Raw genomic sequence first — 22,647 nt, 5'->3', positions numbered from 1 at the left:
TGTTAAGTACCAAGTCACATACATCATTAACTTATAGTTTCCATTTTCCTGCCTCTGAGTTCAATTCTAGAAAAAAAGCACAAAATACATTAAAACCATTAACGTAAAATAAGTAAAAATTCATCACTAAAGATAAAAAAATATACAGTCGTGATCCAGTACATCACCTAACACACCTTAATTTGTTAGGTGGAAATTCTTCTCTTTAAACCTTCCTTAAAAGAGTTATCATATTGAATATCACTTTTAATGAGAAAAATAAGGCATTAAAATAATAATAATTATATAGACTTGAATCATACTAAATGATACCTTTCTGTCCATGAAATCTCTCTTAATTTTACACTACCTAAAAAGCCGCAAGTCCATGTTCATCTCAGCTGCCCTAGATGAATGGATTATCTAAAATAATTGTCCTACTCCAAAATCAAATTACCCAGGCATCCAACTCTAGGGCATAAATATGACCCTCAATCCTTTGAACACCCTCCATTTATAAGGTCACCTTCCTAGCCCCGCTGCCCTCTAAGACCTTTAAAATTTTGATTATTTTATTTTTGACCTTCCCATGTTTGTGATATCAATTTTTGACTTGAATTTTGTTTAGGGGTGTTAAAAGGGTTATTTAGGAAAGTTTCAAAATATTTGGAAGAGGTTCAGAGTTATTTTTGGAGTGCGAGTAAGTGAGTAATACACCAAACATTTCTAGCTCAGTCCAACTCTTAGTACGTACTGGTAACACTTAGAAGATGAAAAATACCTTATTTTGGGTAAGTTTCAAGATTTTCCAATCGGGATTGGACCACATTCAAATTGGAAAAATAGTAGCTCTCACAATTAGTCTGCGTCGCGATGAGCATGTCATCGTATCGCGATGAAGGCAATTTTGGCATTTGTCAATTTCCAGAGGATCACTGCGGTTGCACCACATTGTGGTGAACCCCAAATCAACAATTGTCATGATCCAGATAGTCACCGCAATTCCACCACGTCATGGTGGGTATCACAATGACCTACTCACGACATCGCAGTGAGGCCTTAATTGGTGTTCCAGTTGTAGAATTTTAAATACCAAAGGCAATCTTGTCTTTCATCAAGCCCCTAAATCATGTGAAAAGAAGATTAATCTTGAAATTGAGCAAATTATGCTCATTGTTCATCAAATTTCTCTCCATTAACACCATAGCTCTAAAATACAAGATCAAATATCGTGAAATCTCACCATCAATACTCTCAAATTCATTAACCCAGGTATGTTAGATATTCATCCATGGGTCTCTTTCACCCATGGAGTACAAGTAACTAGTTTAAATTGCAAAATTATGATCTTTTCAAGTTATCTTGATTTTAAATTATGATTAAACCATGAATTTCCATGAATCTTGTTCTATACCATTTTTTAGCGAAATTGATGTCTATTACTACACTTCATGATTTGTGATAATGATGTTGAAGTTGTTCTTTACTAGAAGCTTTAAACTAATTCCCATGCCCTACATAAACCATGCATATCGAGTGTTCGATAAAATGCTTACAAGAATGATATTTAATAAAAGCCTTCATGCTATGTCCTCTAAGCTTTAGTGTCATTTTAATATTATCCTTTTTGAGTCCTGGGGTTATTAAATTCCCAAAAAGCATAGTTGTTTACTTAGTATCATCTCAGTAACTTTACAATAACTTCAGAATACATCATGAGCATTACTAGATCACTCAGTTTAGCTCAGAAATAGTAAGTAACTAAGTGTCATTTAGTTGGGAGTAGGATTTTGCATCGAGTAACTATAGGGATAGTGGTTTCACCTTCAGATAGGCAGATTCGCTAGTATAAGTCCCTAAACTCCTGAACTATGTAGCCAACGTAGGATATAAGAAGTCACCCATTAGTAAAGGCTTAACTATCTCACAGGGGTCACACGTAAAATTAGGCTTGATACCCTTAGTTTTTTGGGACAACATAGTATACCAGTCTAGTAATCCACACAGCCAGAATTAGTACATGTGGCATGATACTAATACCATTCCAACTAGGGTTATAGGTTAGACCTCGATTAGCTAAGATCGGGGCATGTTGGTTAGATGATACTTCCCACAGTCTCACTCCAGTAATTAGACCAGTAGTTCAGTCTTAGTGTTGTTTGACCAAGACATACATATATTAATTATTTTAGTATTTCAGTTTACAGATTTTATTTAGTTCATGTTATATGCTTGGTCATGCATCCCCAAGATCTATAAATTCCAAGTACCTCCAGTATTTATAGTTTCATCTATACATAGTATTTACAGATTTCACATATTTTTAGTATCTACAGATTTTATGATCTCTATTCATTACTCCATGTTTTACATGTATATTTAGACAGTTATTATTCCTATTCATGAAACAATGAATGTAAGCCTACCTCATTTAGCATAACAGTACATTCAAAGTACTGATCATATACTTTTTTTTGCGCTATGATGTATTATATAATAGGTCCTGACGCTCAGTTCTTGAATTATTCTTAGACTTATCAGACTCTCAGCAGTAGCAGTGGTGAGTCCACATATTTTGAGGACTGATTATTTTACTTTATGTCTTTAGTTCAGTAGTTAGTTAGAGTTAGTTGGGGAATGTCCAATCAACTTGTATTGATTTGAATTTAGAGGCTTTCAGACATGTCAGTTAGTTATTTAGTTTATCAGTATTTTATCAGATTTAGATATTCATTTCTTTAGATTCATGTTTCAGTACTGATCTAGTTGATAAAACCTTTTGGCTAATCAGTTGTTCTTCCTCATTTATTATGTTATTATTCAGTGCTCACAGTAGGTACCAGCTTAAGGGTTAGTTTTTGGTCCTTTGAGACTGTAAGCATTGTGTGATCCCAGGATCTCCTCTCATGGTGTAACAAACTTGGTATCAGAGCCTATGGTTTTAAAGTGTCATAGAAAGTTGGAAAGTCTCTTCAAGCAGAGTCTTGTACATAGGTGTGTAGCGTACCACACTTATGGACAAGAGGCTATGAGTTGTTATAGGAAAAGTTTCCCTTCTTTAAGTATTCATGTCGTGTGAGTGAGTATAATCTCAAGTTAAATTCTCCATCTAATGCTTTTCTTCCTTTTGATTACAGAACATGCCTCTTAAAAAGTCTAACAGAAGAAGAATAGGAAATCAGTCAGCACCTCATCCCGTTAAGATAGATCCCCTAGATGAGCATATCTCCCATGCAGAATACACAACAACATTGACTACTCTATCTAATTTTGTTGCAGCTCAGAATAAACAGCCAACTACTGTTACAGCCAACCTAGTGGCCAACACTGCTACAGCCAGGATTCAAGACTTTATCCGAATTAATCCTCTCATATTCTCAAGATCTAAGTCAGAAGAGGATCCACAAAAGTTCCTTGATCAGGTACAGAAAGTCATAGTTACATATTTTAATAATTGAAAGGTAGACATGGGCACAAATACAGAGCCCGTAGAGTGGGAAGAGTTTGCTATTGGTTTTCCAGATAGATTCTTTCCCTTAGGGCTGAGAGAACCCAAGGTGTTAGAGTTTATTAATCTCCAGCAAGGCAGTATAGGTGTGAAAGAATATTCCCTTAAGTTTATCCAGTTAGCCATGTATGCTCCCTATGTAGTAGTAGATAATAGGTCCAAAATGAGCAAGTTTGTGTTTAGGGTGTCAGATAGTGTGGTTAAGGAGCGCAGAACTATAATTTTGATTAAGGATATAGACATATCTAGACTTATAGTCCATGCTCAATAGATGAATAAGAAGAAGCTTAAGAAGAAGGACAGAGATAACAAGAGAGCTAGAAAAGGTAGTTTCAATTTCATTCAGCCTAAGTACGAGGGTGGTAACCCTTCCCAGTTTTACCTAAACTATTCAGTTCAAGCTCCATCCTCAACTAGTCTGCTAGTACAAAAGTTGAGGAATGACAGTTGAGATGGGGCACCAGGCTCCAAAACCCAGGGTAGTGCGAGCAGTGGTCGTACCCATCAACTTTGCGAAGAATGTGGTAGAAATCATCTATGCAGTGATGTATTTTTGGGATGTGATAATCTAGGCCACAGGATGCAAGAGCGTAGAGTAATGGCTTAGAGGGGAAGGGATTTGTGCCAATAGGGTCAGTCCAACCGTCCTTCAGCTTAGTTCGCTTACCCACACCAGAAGGGTGCCACTTCCAATACCACCAGTGGGCAATGCCTAAATATGCATTATGCACTTCAGTCCAGACAAGATCCAGAAAGTTCTCCTGATATGGTTACTAGTACGTTACAAATTTTCATTTATATATTAATTTCTGATTAGATCTAGGAGCTTCTTTGTCTTTTGTATCTCCTTGCGTAGCAGTCAACTTTAAGTCAGACTAAAAATCTTAACAGAACCTTATTTAGTTCTTACCTCAGTAGGTAAATCTATTCCAGCCAGACGAGTATACAAAATTTGCTCGATTACTGTATTTCAAAAAATTTCTTTAGTTAATTTTAGTAAAAAAGTCATTCTATTTTTGTTTCTTGATGAATCAGTCATTAAATTAAAGGGTAGTACCTCAGTTTCAGTTAATTTAAGTTTGAATCTCTAGATTGAACTGGTAAAAAGAGAAGTTGAGAATTCTATGTTAGCTAGTGATGAGGATTTCTATATGATGATTATTAGGTCAATAGAAAGCTAAGTATAATGTATCAGAAGGAAGTACTAGAAATGGAACTTACATTATCAGAAGTATTCCTTCAAAATGAGTTTAGTATTTATGAGCATTGTCATATCTCAAAATCTAAAGTAAAGAGGTCTCATCTCGATTTAGAGTTCATTAAGGGGTTCACAGACTTATAATAATGTCTTTAAGCTAAGTGGGAGATGGTAGAACAAGTAACCAAGTCATACTTTTAGATTTTAGTAGTAATGTCAGTATGTGTAGAGAAGCAGTGGGAGAGGTTGATGCTCATCCCATCCTTACCTCAGGGCAAAGTTTTGCACTGTAACTATCACAAAATATACTCATGCCTTACATGTGCCTATTCATGCACATTATCGAAAATCATACACGTTTATAGATTTTAGTATATGGAGTTCAAGTTTCGCCTGTATTACGAATCCTTTTCCATGAATATAGAAACTACAAATTCAGGTCATGCAACTCATGACTCATGAACTCATGCCTTACAGTGTGCTCAATTTCCATGACTTATGTTAGAATCCTAATGACTAGTTAAATTCATACTTATGTCATGTATATCCTTAGTCTAGATGTCTTGATAAATCCATGAGGTTGATATTCTATTCCTCAAACCTCAGTTAAGTGTCAAGTTCAGTATATTATCATTTCATGCTTCAGGTCCTCATTATAACCTTCAGTGAACTCTCGTTATTAAATGATGTAGTGATAAGCAGTTTGTTAGAAGGGAGAGAGTAAATGTTTCAGGTTATGAAAACATTGTTGAATGCTAGTTTTACATGAGGTTGTAGTTATAAAGATAGTCTTGAATGTCTTGTTGATGTGTAAGTGGCTAAATGCATTTCAGAGAATTGAGTAGGCTTTAACATAGTAGGAGAATTCAGTATAGCTCAGACCTCAGCAGGTAGAGTTATTAGTGCCCATGTTACAGAATTTTATCTATGTGGTAAATTCTAATTCAGATGCCTTATTCAGACCAAGTCAAGATCTCCTTTCTCCCTAAATTCAGTAGAACTTTAACAAAAGAGTGTCAAGAAATTCTCCAGTTGAGTATAAATTTTCAGGATGAGTTAGTTCGTAAAGCTAGGAATCTATTTTAGCAGTCTGGCAGACAAGTTCATATGGTTTGCCATCTTTTCGCAAAGTTGTCCTATCCGAAGTCTCTCGAATATGCCCATTCCAAGAAATAGCATCATAGTAGTTATGAATTCATCCCAGTTCATGTATCATGCTTCAGTTTTAGATCCCAGACATTCAGTCATGATTCAATTCATTGGTACCCGGTGTATCATCTTGGTTTTCCTCAGAATCCCAGCCAAGTCAACATTTTGTAGGGAAAATAATGTCCTAAGGGGGAGATGCACTATAACCCCTGAGCTTTCATGTCCTAAACCTTTCATTCTCTCTTTATGTAAGAAGATCCAGTTTGAAGTAACAGGTACTCATAAGTTGACTCTCTCATTCCAATATCAGTTGTATGACCATTCCTATGGCATGGCATGTATTTGAGGAAATCAGTTCAGATCACAAAATTAAGTTCATGTATCATGTTTCAGATTTAGTCATGTTCTCATATTCTCGTTCATGTGTGTTGAGTAAATGAACTCAGGTTAATCAATATTCTCAGCTTAAGGTGACTGTCATACTTATCTTTACTCAATTCCATGTCCAGTTACAGTTATAAACTTTGAATCTATTACTGTTGCATATTCCATCGTGCAATCATGAATCAGTTCAGTCATGTACCATGCATCAGATATGAATGTTCTCTATGAAAACTCACCTAATCAGTAGCTTTAGTTATGTATTCCATGCATCAGGTATGCATGTTTAGTGTGTAAACACAGTCTATCATTGTTCCTAAGCCTAATAAGTCTCATTTATCGATAAATGTCCCAAAGAGGACATATTGTAATACCCTGAATATCTCTAGCTAAATCCAACCCTTAGTACATACTAGTAATACTTAAAAGCTAGAAAATATCTTGTTTAGAAAATGTTTTGGGATTTTTGAATGGGGATTTGACCGTACTCAAATTTGTAAAATAGTATCTCACCGCGATTAGTCCGTATCTCGGTGAGTATCACGATGAGCATGTCATCACATTTTGAGGAAGGCTATTTCACTATTTTTCAATTTCCAGAAGGTCACCGCAGTTGCACAACTTCACGGTGAACCCTAAAATAGCAATTGTCATGACCCAGAGAGTCACTGTGATTCCACCACATCGCAGTAGGTATCGCAATAACCCACTCACTGTGTTATAGTGAGGCCTTAATCGATGTTCCAGTTTTGATATTTTAAATCCCAAGGGCAATCTTGTCATTCATTAAGCCTCCCAAATCGTATAAAGAGAAGATTAATCTTGAAATTGAGCAAAATATGCTTATTATTTATCAAATTTCTTTCCATTGTAACCTTAGCTCTCAAATAAAAGTTCAAATCTCATGAAATCTCACCATCAATCCTCTCAAATACATTAACCTATGTATGTTAGATATTAATCCATGGGTCCCTTTTACCTATGGAGTCCAATTACTTATTTAAATTGCAAAATTGTGTTATTTTCAAGTTATCTTGAATTTAAATTATCATTAAACCATGAATTTCCATGGATCTTGTTCTATAAGATTTTTAGAAAAATTGATGTCTATTACTACACTCCATATGTTTGAATATTATTGTACACTGATTTAATTCATGATTTGTGATAATGGTGTTGAAGTTGTGCTTTACTAGAAGCTTTAAGATAACTCCTACGCTTTATATACACGATGCATATCAAGTGTTTGATAAAATTCTTACAAGTATGATTATTTAATAAAAGCCTTCATGCTATGTCCTCCAAGCTTTAGTGTCATTTTACTATTATTGCTTTTGACTCCTGGGGGTATTAAATACCCAAAAATCATAGTTGTTTACTTAGTGTCATCTTAGTATCTTTAGAATAACTTCATAATACATATTGAGCATTACTAGATCATTCAGTTAAACTCAGATATAGTCAGTAACTCATTATCGCACCGAGTGAGTGAGGGATAGTGGCTTTCCCGTCAGACAGGCATAGTTGGTAGTAGCAGTCCCTAAACTCCAGAATTATAAAACCAGCATATGATATGAGATGTTACACATCAGTATAGACTTGACTATCTCACAAGGGACACACATCAAATTAGTCTTGACACCCTTAGGCCTTTGGGAAAAGACAGTATACCCGTCTAGTGGATCTACACAACCAGGGTTAGTACTCGTGGCAAGGTGCTAAAATCCTTCCAATCGGGGTTACAAGTATGACCCTGATTATCTCAGATTGGGTTATAAGGGTTAGAGGAGACCTCCCATAGTCTCAGCCACAGTCTCAGTCAAGTAATCAAACCACTAGTTCTGGCTCAGTGTTGTTTGAGCAAGGCATACATATATAAATTATTTTAGTATTTTAATTTACAAATTTTTATTCAGTTCATGTTATGTGCTTGGTCATGCATCCCTAGTATCTATTTTATATACCTTCAGTATTTACAGACTTTCTATAGACATAGTATTTGTAAATTTAACATATGCTTAGTATCTACAGATTTCATGCACTCTATTCAGTTTTTTATATTTTATGTGTTTATTCAAGCAGTTATTATTCATGTTCATAAAACTAGGCATGTAAGCCTACTTCATTTAGCATACTAGTACATTTAAAGTATTGATCGCATACTTTTCTTTTGTGCTATGATGTATAATATCCTAGGTTCTGATGCTTAGTTGCCGGATCGCACTTAGACTTCTCAGACTCCCAACAGTAGCAGTGTGAGTCCTTATATTTTGAGGATTGATTATTTTACTTTATATCTATAGTTCAGTAGTTAGTTGGAGTTAGTTGGGGCCTGTCCCATCAACTAATATTAAGTTGAATTTAGAGGCTTTCTGACATGTTAGTTAGTTATTTAATTTACCAGTAGTTTATCAGATTCAGATAGTCATTTCTTCTGATTCATATTTCGTTACTGATCCACTTGATAGAACCTTATGGCTAATCAGTTGTTCTTCCATATTTATTATGTTATTATTCATTGCTTACAGTTAGTACTATCTCATGGGTTAGATTGTAGTCCCTCAGGACTGTAAACACTGTGTGATGCCCAGGGTGTACTCTTAGGGTGTTACAGTGAGGCTCTGTAATATCACTATGTAACAAAGGTTACCCTATAAGATAATAGCATGGCATAGAATATAACCTCTACGATAATGGCGTGCCATGGCAAGGTATAAATTGTCCAATTTTTTTTCACTTAGGGATGAGGAGATTTTGGTCCTTTCACCCTTTCCATGACTTATAAACATAAAATTGACCTTTTATACTATAGTTAAAAATATCAAATGCTCTTATTCTCTTCTCTAACACCTAAACCAAGAAATCTTAAGGGTTTCACTGCACATACATTATCTAGGCTCCAAACAATAAATTGACTTCAAATTCTAGTGTGTTTCAGGCATGTTTATTTTCCCCAAACTTTAATTTTACATCTTAGCATTGATTTGATGGATTTTTATGTAATTTGTATTGCAGTTTTTGAGATTCGATTGAGGTGTTTTGGTTGTTACTGATTGAATTACTTTCCCCATGGTCAATATTGAGTTTTCATATTTTAAATAAATATTTTTGGTATTGACTTGGTTTATTATTTAAATGATTAGAATTGATAACATGGGTTTCACTAATTTTAATGAATTTTGTCTTGGGATTGCATGAACCTCAACACATTTTTTGAATTTCATTTTGATTATACGAAATTGCATAGTTTAGCTTGCTTTTGAACTAAATTCATTTCATTATTGGATAAATGTTTATTTAAATGGATTTAGATGACCTTGGTAGCCATGTATTGAATTTTACTAGAACTCGGGAGTCAATGTGGTTATGTGAATTGGTTTGGAATGTTTAATAAAGCTTGCAAGCATATTCGTATGATGATAAAAATTTGTAAATGCCTTAATGAATAAATCTTGGGGTAATGGTTGGAATTATGTATTAAATTATTTTAATTTAGTTGTAAAGGAGGTTGTGTATCTCTTTATGAAGGTGGAGGTCCTGAGAAAGACCAATACTGGAAACCCTGTTTGCCGGCGTAGTGGTCTTTCTGATCGTATGCATAGTTCAAACATTATATATATTTATTATGGAATGGTTTGAGCTTCAGAGGCTTTGGACCTTCCTCATATTTTCTTGGTTCATACGGCTAACATATGATGGGACCCCTTCAGCAGAGGAGCTATCCCATATTGCTCGTAGGTGATATTAAGATAGATAGAGATACACATTACACATTAATATTTTTAATACTCTTATGTTCATGCCCCTTACCCTTTCTTAGCATCTTATATATGTATATATGAATGTGTGTGTATTGTTTTGCCTAGTTTTTGACTTAATATTATGTTATCACTTTCCCTGAGTTACATGTTATTTCTTATCCTACTAATCATCTTAGGATGCTACATCTCTTCATGATGTAGGGAATGAAGATACTTCCATTGGTCTTGTACAGAATTTGGTGGATTAGCACATCCATCAAGTTGATATGAAGTGGTGAGCCTCCAGTATTTGAAAGACTTTGTCATTTCATTATTCTTTTTTTGTTTTCATAGTTCTTTGGATTCTTCTTAACCACAGTCGGGGGCATGTCTTGACTTAGATGTTATTCCAGTTTAGATGGTATGATGTACAGATGTTGATTGATTAGTTACTATTATTGACTCTTAGTTTAATAGAGTTACCTATTTATTATTTATTATAATTTAATTGGTTTTTTATAGTTATAATTATTATTTTTATACTTATAAAGTTAGGTGATGGGGCTGGTCTCCGATCCATGGTGCGCTTTAGATACCCATCATGGCCAAGAAAAGGTTTAGGTCATGAGAAGCTTGGTATCGGAGCACGGTTTAGAGTCGTGGGTGTCTACAAAGCCATGTCGAGTAAAGTATTTTCAATGGGCGTATAGCATGACACACTTATAAGGAGGAAGCTACAGGGCATTTATTAATGTTTTCCTTACTTGTGTTTGATTTCAGGCTATAGAGTCAAGTGTTATGAAACTTCTATAACTCCTGGATTTCTCGTATTTTAGATTATACCTCCCTAAAGATTTGACGTTCGTAGAAACACTACTGGGAACTTTGTCCTACATAAGGACAATGCGTAGGGAACTCTCCCTGTGTATAGAGTGCGTACTCGATCTAGGCTCCCTGATCATGATTGTGCCTCTCTAAGTAGAGTTCCACCTATCCTTACTAGTACTTCTTGTGCTGGTGATGCTTATGATCAGCCACCTCAGAGGGTCATTATTAATAAAGAATTCCATCCATCTATTTATTTGCTTAATCAGTTTGTGACATCTCTATCTCATCAATTGTATCATATTAGTTTTGTTGCTCCTTTATTGGAGGTCACTTGGGTTTCTAATAAATAAGGTTGAATCCCCCAACCTTTACTAGATAAAGGTTGAGGAGGATCTGCAGGGGTCCATTGATGAAATGGAGAAGAAGTTTAGGGTGATGCATGAAAATAGTGTAGAGGGTGTGGAGTTTGTTGTTCACTAGTTAAAGGACGTAGCTTATTAGTGGTAGGAGGAATGAGAGGAGTTGAGGGATGATTATGTGGAGCCAACTTTATGGGTTCCTTCCTTGATTAATTCTTTCCTCAAGAATTGATGGAATCTAAGGCTGAGGATTTCGTGAATCTGAAGTAGGACAAGATGAATGTGAAAAAGTATTCCAAGAAATTTTAGCTGCTATCTCATTATGATCCAGATTTGGTGTCTAGCCAGAGATAAAATATGATGAAGTTTGTTTTGGGTTGTCTCATGACTTTATTTTAAATTATAAGTCTACAATATTGAATAATGATAGGGACATCTCCAAACTTATGGTTTGTATGAAACAGGTAGAAGATTAAAAGAAGAAACAAGCATTGATAGGAGAAAGGCAGATATGAAGTTAAGGTATTGAGAGCAGGGTGATGGTATTTAGAATAGTGGGAATGATGGTGAATACTTTATGCTCCGTATCCTAAGACTTTGGGTGATGGTTGCTTTCAAGCTAGTAGTAGTCGTAAGGCATAAGGTGCCTAGTCTTACGCTAGTGGAGCTTAGTCATCCCCACCTTATCCTCTTTTGTATTTTTGCGGGAACCTTCACCGTGGATGAGGAGATAAGAGGATTACTGGAGGACATTCATAGATTTTCTAATTTAGGAGTTTGTCTTTTAGGCTATTAGGATGAGGGCCTTTGTTCAAGAAGTAGGTTAAATTATCTATTGGTTATGAGGTGAAAGAGAAGCAAGCTTTTGGTCCCATATTTATGAAGATTAATGATTACGTGGGCCAGCAATAGGTTATGGCTATTGACAATGATGGAAATGGTATTCTAAGGTACTAAGGTAGGTTGTGTGTTCTTGATGTTTATGGGCTGCAAGAAAGTATTTTAACTGAGGCTCATGAGTCCAAATATGCAGTTCATTCAGGTTCAACTAAGATGTATCACGACTTGAAGGAAACCTACTAGTGTAACAATATGAAGAGGTATGTAGCAAATTTGTTGCAAAATATATGGTTTGTCAGCAAGTTTATGTTGAGCACTTGCGGCCGGGAGACATATCTCAAGAGATAGTGTTACCTATGTGGAAGTACGAGATGATCAATATAGATTTCATTATGGGTCTTTTGTTGTCACACAATCAGTATGATTTGATTTGGGTCCTTGTGAATATGATGACTAAGTCCATTCAGTTCTTGTTTGTGAGGACTAATTTCTTAGGAAAAGATTATGCCAAGCTGTTCATTCAGGAGATTGTGAAGTTACATGGTGCGCCAGTGTGCATTATTTCAGAATGAGGTACACAATTTTCATCTCACTTTTAGCGTTTATTGTAGAAATATTTAGGGAAACAGGTCAACCATTGCACCACTTTGTACCCTCAAATGGATGGAAAAGTGGAGCATATTATTTAGACTTTGAAGGATATGCTAAGGGCTTGTGTGATTGACTTTTGGGAAGTTAGGTTGACCATTTGCCTCTCATTCAATTTGTGTGCAATAATAGTTATCATTCAAGCATTCGGATGACTCCTTTTGAGGCTCTTTATGGTAGAAGTTATAGATCTCCTATTGGGTGTTTTGAGGTTTGTAAGACTAGGTTGTTTGGTCCTTACTTAGTTCACCAGTCCACAAAATAGGTAAATATGATCAGAGAAAAACTTAAGAAATCCCAAAGTCACCAAAAGTCTTAAGCGGATGTTTGTCTAAGCGAATTGGAATTTAAAGTAAGTAATTGGGTATTCTTAAAGGTGTCTCCTATGAAAGAAGTCAAGACATTTGGGAAGAAGCTGATGCGCAATCCTTGTTATGTTGGTCCATATAAAATTTTGAGAAGATTTGTAAATACTACTTATGAGTTGGTGTAATGACCTAAGACTACCCCTTAGTCGTCACACGGTGCTTAGGACCCACAAGGGATCCAAAGCTAACCCTTGTACTGGTATACTGTTGAGTAACTAGTTTAAATATGTATAAAATGACTGAGTTTACAATGTAAAAATATAATCATAATGAAATCTGGGAAAAATAAAACACTAATACAATTTTACATTCTGATAAAACTGAAGAACAGAACTGAAATTATATGACTGACTTTGCTTGACATTTGTGAAGCCTCTACTATGCTGACTATATATAGCTGGGATGTGAATCCAACTAACACAAATAAATACATATGAGTAAGAAAGTACAACAACAAACCTAGTGTATTCCCACAAATTGGTGTATGGGAGGGTAAAATATACGCAGTCCATACCGCCTCTTCCGAAGAAGTAGAGAGGCTGTTTCCGATAGACCCCTGGCATATGGGAAAGAAAGTAAAGTACATAAATAACGTCTAAATGAAATCCTCAAATTAGGAGGACTCATCATCTGATGGCTGGAATCTTAAACTTTCTGATAGGTATATATGGACTACAAAAGAATTGGTATCTACATTATTAAACAATGTAGAACATAGATGTATGTGTGGATCAGTACTTTTGGAATGTACTGAGCATGTAGAGGTGAATGCATAAGTAAAAAAAAGAAACTCAATTGTTCATATAGCTTGTAAAGAACGCATACTAAGTATTAATGACTCACATTGTCTTGAATAACTGAAAGCTAAAAATCATAAATCATGAATGATAAAGCAAATTGTCTAAATCTTATGAGCCATAACACTTAGTTCTAAAAGCTGTACTTTTACTCTGTTTGATAATGAAATGTGTAGAACTGAAGTTAAGTATGATTTTTAATCATGCAGGCTAAGTATAAAAGGACTCACCTCTGTATCTGTAAACTGAAAGCTGAAATCTTATAATTAATGATTTATGTAAAACAATATCTGAATAAATCCGTGAGCTTTCACACTTAGTTTCTAAAAGTTTTCCTGTTATTCCATTTTAGGACATAGTATTAGGGAATTTCTTCTTACCGACATACACCATGAGAGCTATCATGATGTCCAACGTCATGTTTCCCTAAGGGGAAAACCTCATGTTGTGGAAAAGTGTCATAATCTTTCCAAGAAGTATAACCTGAGCTAAGTGATCTCAATCTGTATTTGCATCCATATAAATGGGAATAATCTAAACCTATGTTGGCTCGTAGTTCTAGGTCATGTTAACTGAGACACTTACCTAAGTTGGTGTTAAATACTACTCCCTTACTTATATGCTCATTTTATAGGAAATCCACCTTAAAAATAGCATAAGGGTTTATAATTAAAACCAGTTATGCATCTGTCTATTTTAAACTATAATCAAAGCTATCATTGTGGATTTAATATCTTAGATAAGGATCAAAAGATCAAATCTTACTTAAAATCTGAATACAAACTAATAATAGGGTGCTTAAAAGCATAGTCTTTTTGAAATGTCAATACTGAAACTTAGGGCTTAAAAAACCATTCTTTAAATTCATGTCCAATCAAAATAATACTTCATGGTCAATATTGTTCTTGAAATACTTCTATAATTTCAGTCAAAATAATGAAATCATAATCACAATATGAATCTTATGGATTAAAGCATGAGTATGCGTAATCTTGATGCACTTAAAGCCTTTAAATCTTATGCTTTCTTTCATATAACATGTAACATAATATCAGGATTAAATATCAAGTGAAAATCTTTAAATCAATACATGAATAGATGAGAACAAGCATGTACTTTAACACTTAAATCACTTTATAAATTAATAAACACAAAACAAGATAGGTTGGGTATGAACCCTAATTGCAATTTACATAAATTAAACTTTAAAACTAGTTTTGGGCACAAAGATGAAAGTAGTATGCTTATTCATAACCCTACATACCTTAACTTTCTTGAATTGTGAAGAAACCTTGAATCTTAGTACTTGAATGATGAAATTGTATAAGAAACCCCATTCTTGATTTTTATTCTTGAAGGTTTATTGAACTAGAAAGTTTTAACTCTTGGATTCTTGAAGAAATATTGAATTCAAAACATAAATCCATGTGTTCTTAAAAGAAAAGGTGAACTTTTTTCATGGGGAAAAAGGGAGGGTTTAATTGAGGTTATGATGATGATAAGTGGGCAAATAATTCCCTTTTGGGTGTTATAAATTGTCCCTTGGACGTTTGGGGTTGAGGTGAAAGGACAAAACTACCCCTTGACCCTCATGGAGATTAAAACGGCGGGGGAATGGAAGAGGAGGCGCCCCCTTTAACCCGAGGGAGTAGAGCCCACACTGCCTCTTCTATCCCCATGCAATAACCCGGGAGGTACGAGCGTATCGCCTCCACTTACTACCTCTCACAAAAATAGCTATATCTTTTTGCTCGGGTCGCGAATTTATGCAAAATTGGTATCGTTTGAAATCTGACTAATTATCTACAATTTAGTGGGTCTTAATCTTATAAATTCTACATATATCAAAATTTATACACATTTAAATTTTACCCTTGTAGAATCGAATACCAAATTTTTTATGAATCAAGGGGTCTTAACTCAACTTTTGTCTAAGAGATTCCTATGAACATTTTTCAATTCAAGAGCACATCACACACTAGGATAAATATCATGACATGTATATTCAAAAGAAATTCATGCGATTAGAGTTTAGACTCATAATAATGATGCTTCAAAGTCAAGCCCAAAAATGTTTGGTGTTACATTATCTCCTTCTTGGGATCATTCGTCCTCGAGTGAGACTGGTTAGACTGAGAATACTTTATTGACGTAACTAAGATCATATAATAAACATGAATGACTTGTAGCATGATTTCCTAATTGAGTCGAAAACATAATACATGAACAGAATATCATATCAGAATTGATTTCGTGAATATATGCAATGACATGAGAATGGTTATAAGGCTGAGATAGAAATGAGAGAGTCAACTTAGGAGTAACCATTATCTTAAGTTCGATCTTGTTTCATGAAGAAAAGGTAAAAGATTTAGTACATGAATACTCTAGGTATTACATCTCACCCATGGGATACTTCGTCCCTCAACTGATACTGACTTGGCTAAAATACTAAAGAAAGACTGATATGACTCACTTGAAATTTACAGATTGAATCAAGACTGAATATTTGGAATCTGAAATTGATGCATGGTGCATGAGGTAATTTGGATACGTAGTTTACATGAATGCAAACATCTTACCTCATGGAATGTCCTTACTCATTAAACTTTTGGGTAGTAAGACTAAATGAAAAGTCAAAAATCTGTAGGAGCTTATCTGATTGATTGAGAAATAGGATTGCAGGCTATATATACTGGACCACACTGACTGCCCATACTCAAATGGATTATTTCATCAACACTCATTCTAATAAAATTAGGGAGAAAAGAATTTTGGGCCTGATCTGAACAAGACATCTAACTAAGGAATCACAATATTGATACGACTCTATAACATGGAATATAGAAATATAAATCATAAGCTAGGATAGAATTGCTAGTCCTTAGGTCATGAAACTTCTTAGTTTAAAGTTTAGTAACACTTCTTAAATACTCCCTCAACTATACTATTCCCCTTAAATACAGTACACCTTTAATTAAACATATAATTCTTACTAGGGGATTTGATAAATCCATCTACTAATGTTTAAACTTAACTGAATTCATTCATCATGATCAAGCCTATCTCGAAACAACAAGGTACAACACGCCACACCATACTACTAATCTAAACCACATGATTCAATCTTCTATGTCTCTTTTAGAGCTCACACCCTAAGCATAACATGCCTTTTCACTTCAATTACTAACTCAGAACTCCTACTATAGATTCACTAACACATATCACATTCATCTACTCATATCCCAACAGAAAATTCAAGACTATTATAATAACCCCATATGAACTTCAAGAGAAACACCCATAAAGGCATACTTCCCATATTCTCTATACCTCTACCAATAATAACTTTCTTGCACTATTCTTAAGAAGACACACCAAGAATTCTCAACTAACTATGACATATACCAAAGATTTACCTCTATATTCCATCATCCTCTAGCTGTAAATAGAAAAGTAAGATAATTATTCATAATGAGGGTAATCAACTCCCTCTCATCTAAACCATTGCTTATCCATTATCATAACCACTATCTTCATAGAGGAAAAGGTCACTGAAGGCTAAGTAAGATAATTATTCATAATGAGGGTAATCAACTCCCTCTCATCTAAACCATTGCTTATCCATTATCATAACCACTATCTTCATAGAGGAAAAGGTCACTGAAGGCTAACACATAAGGATATGAAGCACGAAAGAATACTATACATAACTTTGACTCTTAACTGATGCTTGAGGAATAGAGTTTCAAAGGTATGGATTCATTAAAGAGATCTAATCTGAGGATACCCATACCATAAATCTGAATTTCACTGATCATTAGGAGTGCACCATTAGTTATAGGAATTAAGCATATTGTAAAGCATTAGTACATGAGTTATAAGCTGCATGATCGGAGTTTGTTGTTCATAAATTCATGGAACATGGTCTGTACTACCGAGTAAACTGGAACTACTCATACTTGGAACTAGAAGCACACAAAATTTTAAGGGAAATACATGAATGTGATCTATGATCATGGAGCTGAAATGTAATCCATGAGTAGATATAGAGATGAATGAAAAACTTAGAGCTGAGATAAGAATAGGTTACGCATCATCCTCTCTTACTGCTCTTCTGCACATACTGGATATTCCCAGCCTTTTAACAAACTATACTAACATCATTCCTAAACACTTCCTTGATACGTACTATTCTTAAATTTCTCTAGATTCAATAATCATCAACAAAGACTTACACTCTCTATGAAAACATACTTACCTTACTAAACACACAATCATACTCTACCAAGATCACACTTTTATACTTATATTTTTTCCAAACGATAAGAATCAAAATCATACTTAAAATACTCAACGCCATCTTTCCATAAGTCCTTAACTTAGCTATTAAGAACACCATGTTCTATACAACTAACCTTCTTCCACTTAGAAACTCAAGGGTACTACTAACCACAAACAACACTTAATAGACTTAGAAAATAATGCAAACCCATATCACCTTGGGCATACCTATACAACATACCTACAACATCATAATTAATCTCAAATCAATAAACAAAAATTCTTGCATTTATTGTTTCAAACATATTTTTTCATCTCCATATAACTAGCATCACTAACCAAGCAGTCATTACATCCATCTTGATGACCATCCACTATTCAAACTTAGTGTCTAGTGCTGAAAATGATATACAATCCAACCTCCCATACTATTCTCACTTGGAAGCTATAAAATATAGCATTAAGAAAGACTAGTCCTCTAGAACCTTATGATAATGATATTTGACCATAATTTTACAATCTACCTAATTACAGTCCATAAGCACATCCCTCTTTCACACATCTCTAGTACTTATCCATCTATATATTTAAATTATAATCAACCACCAAATACTTTAGTTAATAAACTGTACTTTTCTAATACAATAAATACAGTCAATAATTGTTTTCCTACTTCAAGAAAACAATAATTCAGCTTTACTAATAACTCTTTCTCTACCTTCCACTAGGAAAGCAGTACCCCATTCATAACTCTAAGATGACACACTAGGACATATCACCTTAACACGAACTCAATAGGATGCATAAATGAATCTATATACTTTTAATGAATCACCATACCCACCATTTTATATCTGTACAATTCTAAACCCACACATCCAACTATAAAAAGATTCTACTACTTATAAACCATAACAACCTAGGTTGTTGTAAGACCCCGCAAAATCGTAAGATTAATTCAGTCCTTTAGGCTTTTCAAGGGATCCCAGACTTAGAATATTTTAGCTAAGTACTCAGACTTAGTGTCATTTGAGCCTACAAAGGTTGGAAATTTTATTTTGCGACATTTACGTCCATTAAATATTGATGTTTTGGTTGATTCAAGATCAGGAATGTCCATAAGTGTTTTAGGATAAGTTTTGGATTTTTCAAACTTTATTTGAAGCCACTTTGGAACCTTAAAACAGTGGATCAATGAGATCTTGGTGCACCGCATTGACTATCGTATTGATTAATATTTTCCCCAGCTACCAGCATCCAATTCTAGTGAATCAATGCTAACATGGCATAACGCATTGGATATCGCATTGATTTCATCGACGCATTACGTTGATGCCATTAACGTATTGCGTCAATGCCTTTAAAGCGTCCTATTGACCTGCACGTCAGTAACCTAATTTTTAATCATTACAAGACCACGTTCTTGAGGGTATTTAGGCCTTTGTCCCTCAGCACTCATCCCCAAAACACAAAATTAAACTCCCTATAGAGCAAATAGAGTCATTCTTTCTCAAATTTGCCTTGGAACAAAACCCTAAAATATCTAATTTCTATTCAACAATGCAAGATTCAACCATACAGTTTTAGAAATTCTTCAACTCAGGTATGTGAAGTGTTAATCCAAGGGTTCATTCCACCCTTGGACTCCAATAATCTCTTTTGAACTTTAAGTAATTAATTGTTTGATTTCCATGATTTGAATTAAAGTGTATCCATGATTTCTATTTGGATTAAGTTCCTAATTCATGATTATATATACTTATCTCATATAAAATTGATCATTATGTGTATAGATTTATGTTAATCCATGATAAACCCTTGACTTATGAAATTAGAGATGAATTATGATTCTCACTTGTTGTTCAATACTATATGCATATACTATACTCACCAAGTACTTGATAAATTATTTATGTGAATTTTTAAGAGAATGAAATCATGTCAAATTATCTCATTTACAAGTTATATCTCATTTGTCAAAATAACCCAGTGAATGAATGATGATCAAGTTCATAGTTTACATGTTTCATGTTATGCCATGTCTCTTAATTTATGCTTTCAAGTCCTTGAGGTACTTGTACCCAAAAATTTAGCTAATTACTTAAAGCCATGGTCAGTCATAGAACAGTATCAGTCACAACACGATCAGTAGTATACTTAGTCAATTACAGATCTTAGGAAAATACAGTAGAATCCATAATAGTCCATTCATATTCAGTATCCAGTTTAGACCTCAGTACACTCAGTCAGCTAACAAAATTCAGTAGTATTCCATCAGTCAATGGAACTCAGTGGACTTATTTTATTTTAGCTAAATAGTAATTTCAGTAACTATGGAATCCAGCTTAGTACGTACTAGAAATTAGTTCAATATTTATTCAGTTGGGTATAGGCCTCAGCACCGAGTAAGTCCAGGGATGGGGGCATTCCTATTAGTAGAGGGTTTGAGCCTTAGAGTAATGCCCGTGTTACAGAACTACGTAGCCATCAAAGGTTAAGGTATCTTCTTTCTAGATATTATGAGGGTTGATACTTCTTTTTTGAGTTATCCTATGAGTGATGGTTGATGAAAGATCTTTCTGTCAGAGAGAGTTAACTCACAGCTTGTTCTTACTCATGGCACGGTATTAATACCCTTATAACTAGGGTTACAGGTAGGACCCCAAATCTTGTTAGAGAAGGGGCATATCATTTAGTTGATTACCTCTCATAGTCTCAGTTCCAGTCTCAATATCAGAATAGAATTTAGTTTAGGTCTATAGATTCAAGACTATCAGACATAGTTACTCAGCTCAGTACGAAACTTAGTATTGTTTCACAGTATTCAGAACTATCAGATACAATTTTTTAGATAATTAGTAATACAGTATTCATAAACTCAGATATAAATTATCAATATTTCAATTTAGTACTCAGTATTAGCACGATCTCAGTTACAGTCTATATATTCATCCATGTACTCTTACTCAGTCATACTCATGTTATTTAATTATTATTGTGCATGTATATGGACCCATGTATATCAGCCTATCTCAAAGAGCATACCAGTATATTCAAAGTACTGATGTATGAATTTTTTTGCGCTATGATGTCTTATATCATAGGTTCAGAAGTACGGGTTCTAGAACACTCTTAGTAGTTCAGATTATCAGCTTTTAGAGTAGTGGTAAGTACTTATAGTTTGAGGAAATACTTATTATTTAATGTACTTCAGTTTTATTTTAGTATATTTAGAGTTAGTTTGAGGCTTGTCCCATCAAATCCACTATTCAGACAGTTAGACGCTTTTTTAGACTAGAGTACTTTCAGACAGTTTTTCAATTTTCAATATTGATGTTCAGTTTTGGTATTGTGTTACCATATTCATTAATATTTATTGTATTAAATGTTATGCCAAGTTTTTGCCTATTTTTGCATATTACAGCATTTATTACACAGTTAATGCAGCAGGTAGTCATGGGTTAGCTTGTGGTCCTGTGGATTATGAGAATCGTATCATGTCCAAGGTACAGACTTAGGGAATTACAAACTTGGTATCAGAGTCTAAGGTTCAACAGAGTCCTAGAAAGTCTGAAAGACATATTTAGTAGATTCTTGTGCATGGGTGTGTTGTGTGTCACATTTATGGAAAAGAGGCCAGAAAATGTTTTAAGAAAAGTTTCCCTTCTTTCAGTATTCATGTCGTGTGAGTGAGAATGAGCTCTAGTTACAATATCTTTTTAATCATATTTTCCCTTGTGTTTACAGAATATACCTCCTAAGAGGACTCGAGGAAGATAAATGGGAGATCAGTTAGCCCCTTAGCACGTCTATCTAGATCCTTTCGGCGAGCATGTCTCCCAAGCAAAGTTCAAAACAGCCTTCACCACCCTAGCTCATTCTGTGGCAGCCCAGAATGAACATCAATCTGCGGTTCCAGCCAACCCAGTGGAAAAAACTGCTGCTTTTAGGATTTTGGACATCACCCGAATGAACCCTCCATCATTTATCGGGTCTAAGATAGATAAGGACCCTCAAGAATTTCTTGATCAGGTGCAGAAAGTTATTGATATCATGGGGTGACTGCCATTGAGAGCGCTGAGTTATTCGTATATCAGTTACAGGATGTGGCTCACTCATGGTTCAAATAGTGGAAGGCAGAGAGGGTCATAGATTTAGTGTCCATAGAATAAGAGGAGTTTGAAATTGTTTTTCAGGATAGGTTTTTCCCTTTAGAGTTAAGAAGAGCAAAGGTTCTGGAGTTTATAACCCTGAAGCAGGAAAATATGATAGTATAGGAGTATTCTTTTAAGTTTGCTCAGTTAACCAGATATGCCCTGCATGTTATAGCAGATAACAGAGAAAAAATAAGTAAGTTCGTGTTAGGAGTGTCTAGAAGTGTGGTCAAGGAGGGTAGAACCGCAATGCTTATTAAGGAGATGGACATAGCCTGGCTTATAGTCCATGATCAGCAGATAGAAAAGGTTAAGAATAAATAAAATGAGATAGAGAATATAAGGGCGAGAACAAGTACTTTCAATTTCGCTCAACCTAAGTTAGAAGGTGGGAATTGTTCTCAATTCCACCTG

The sequence above is a fragment of the Capsicum annuum genome, chromosome 6, assembly GCF_002878395.1.
Source record: "Capsicum annuum cultivar UCD-10X-F1 chromosome 6, UCD10Xv1.1, whole genome shotgun sequence".
Classification (NCBI taxonomy): domain Eukaryota; kingdom Viridiplantae; phylum Streptophyta; class Magnoliopsida; order Solanales; family Solanaceae; genus Capsicum; species Capsicum annuum.
Note: the sequence above shows the minus strand (reverse complement) of the source record.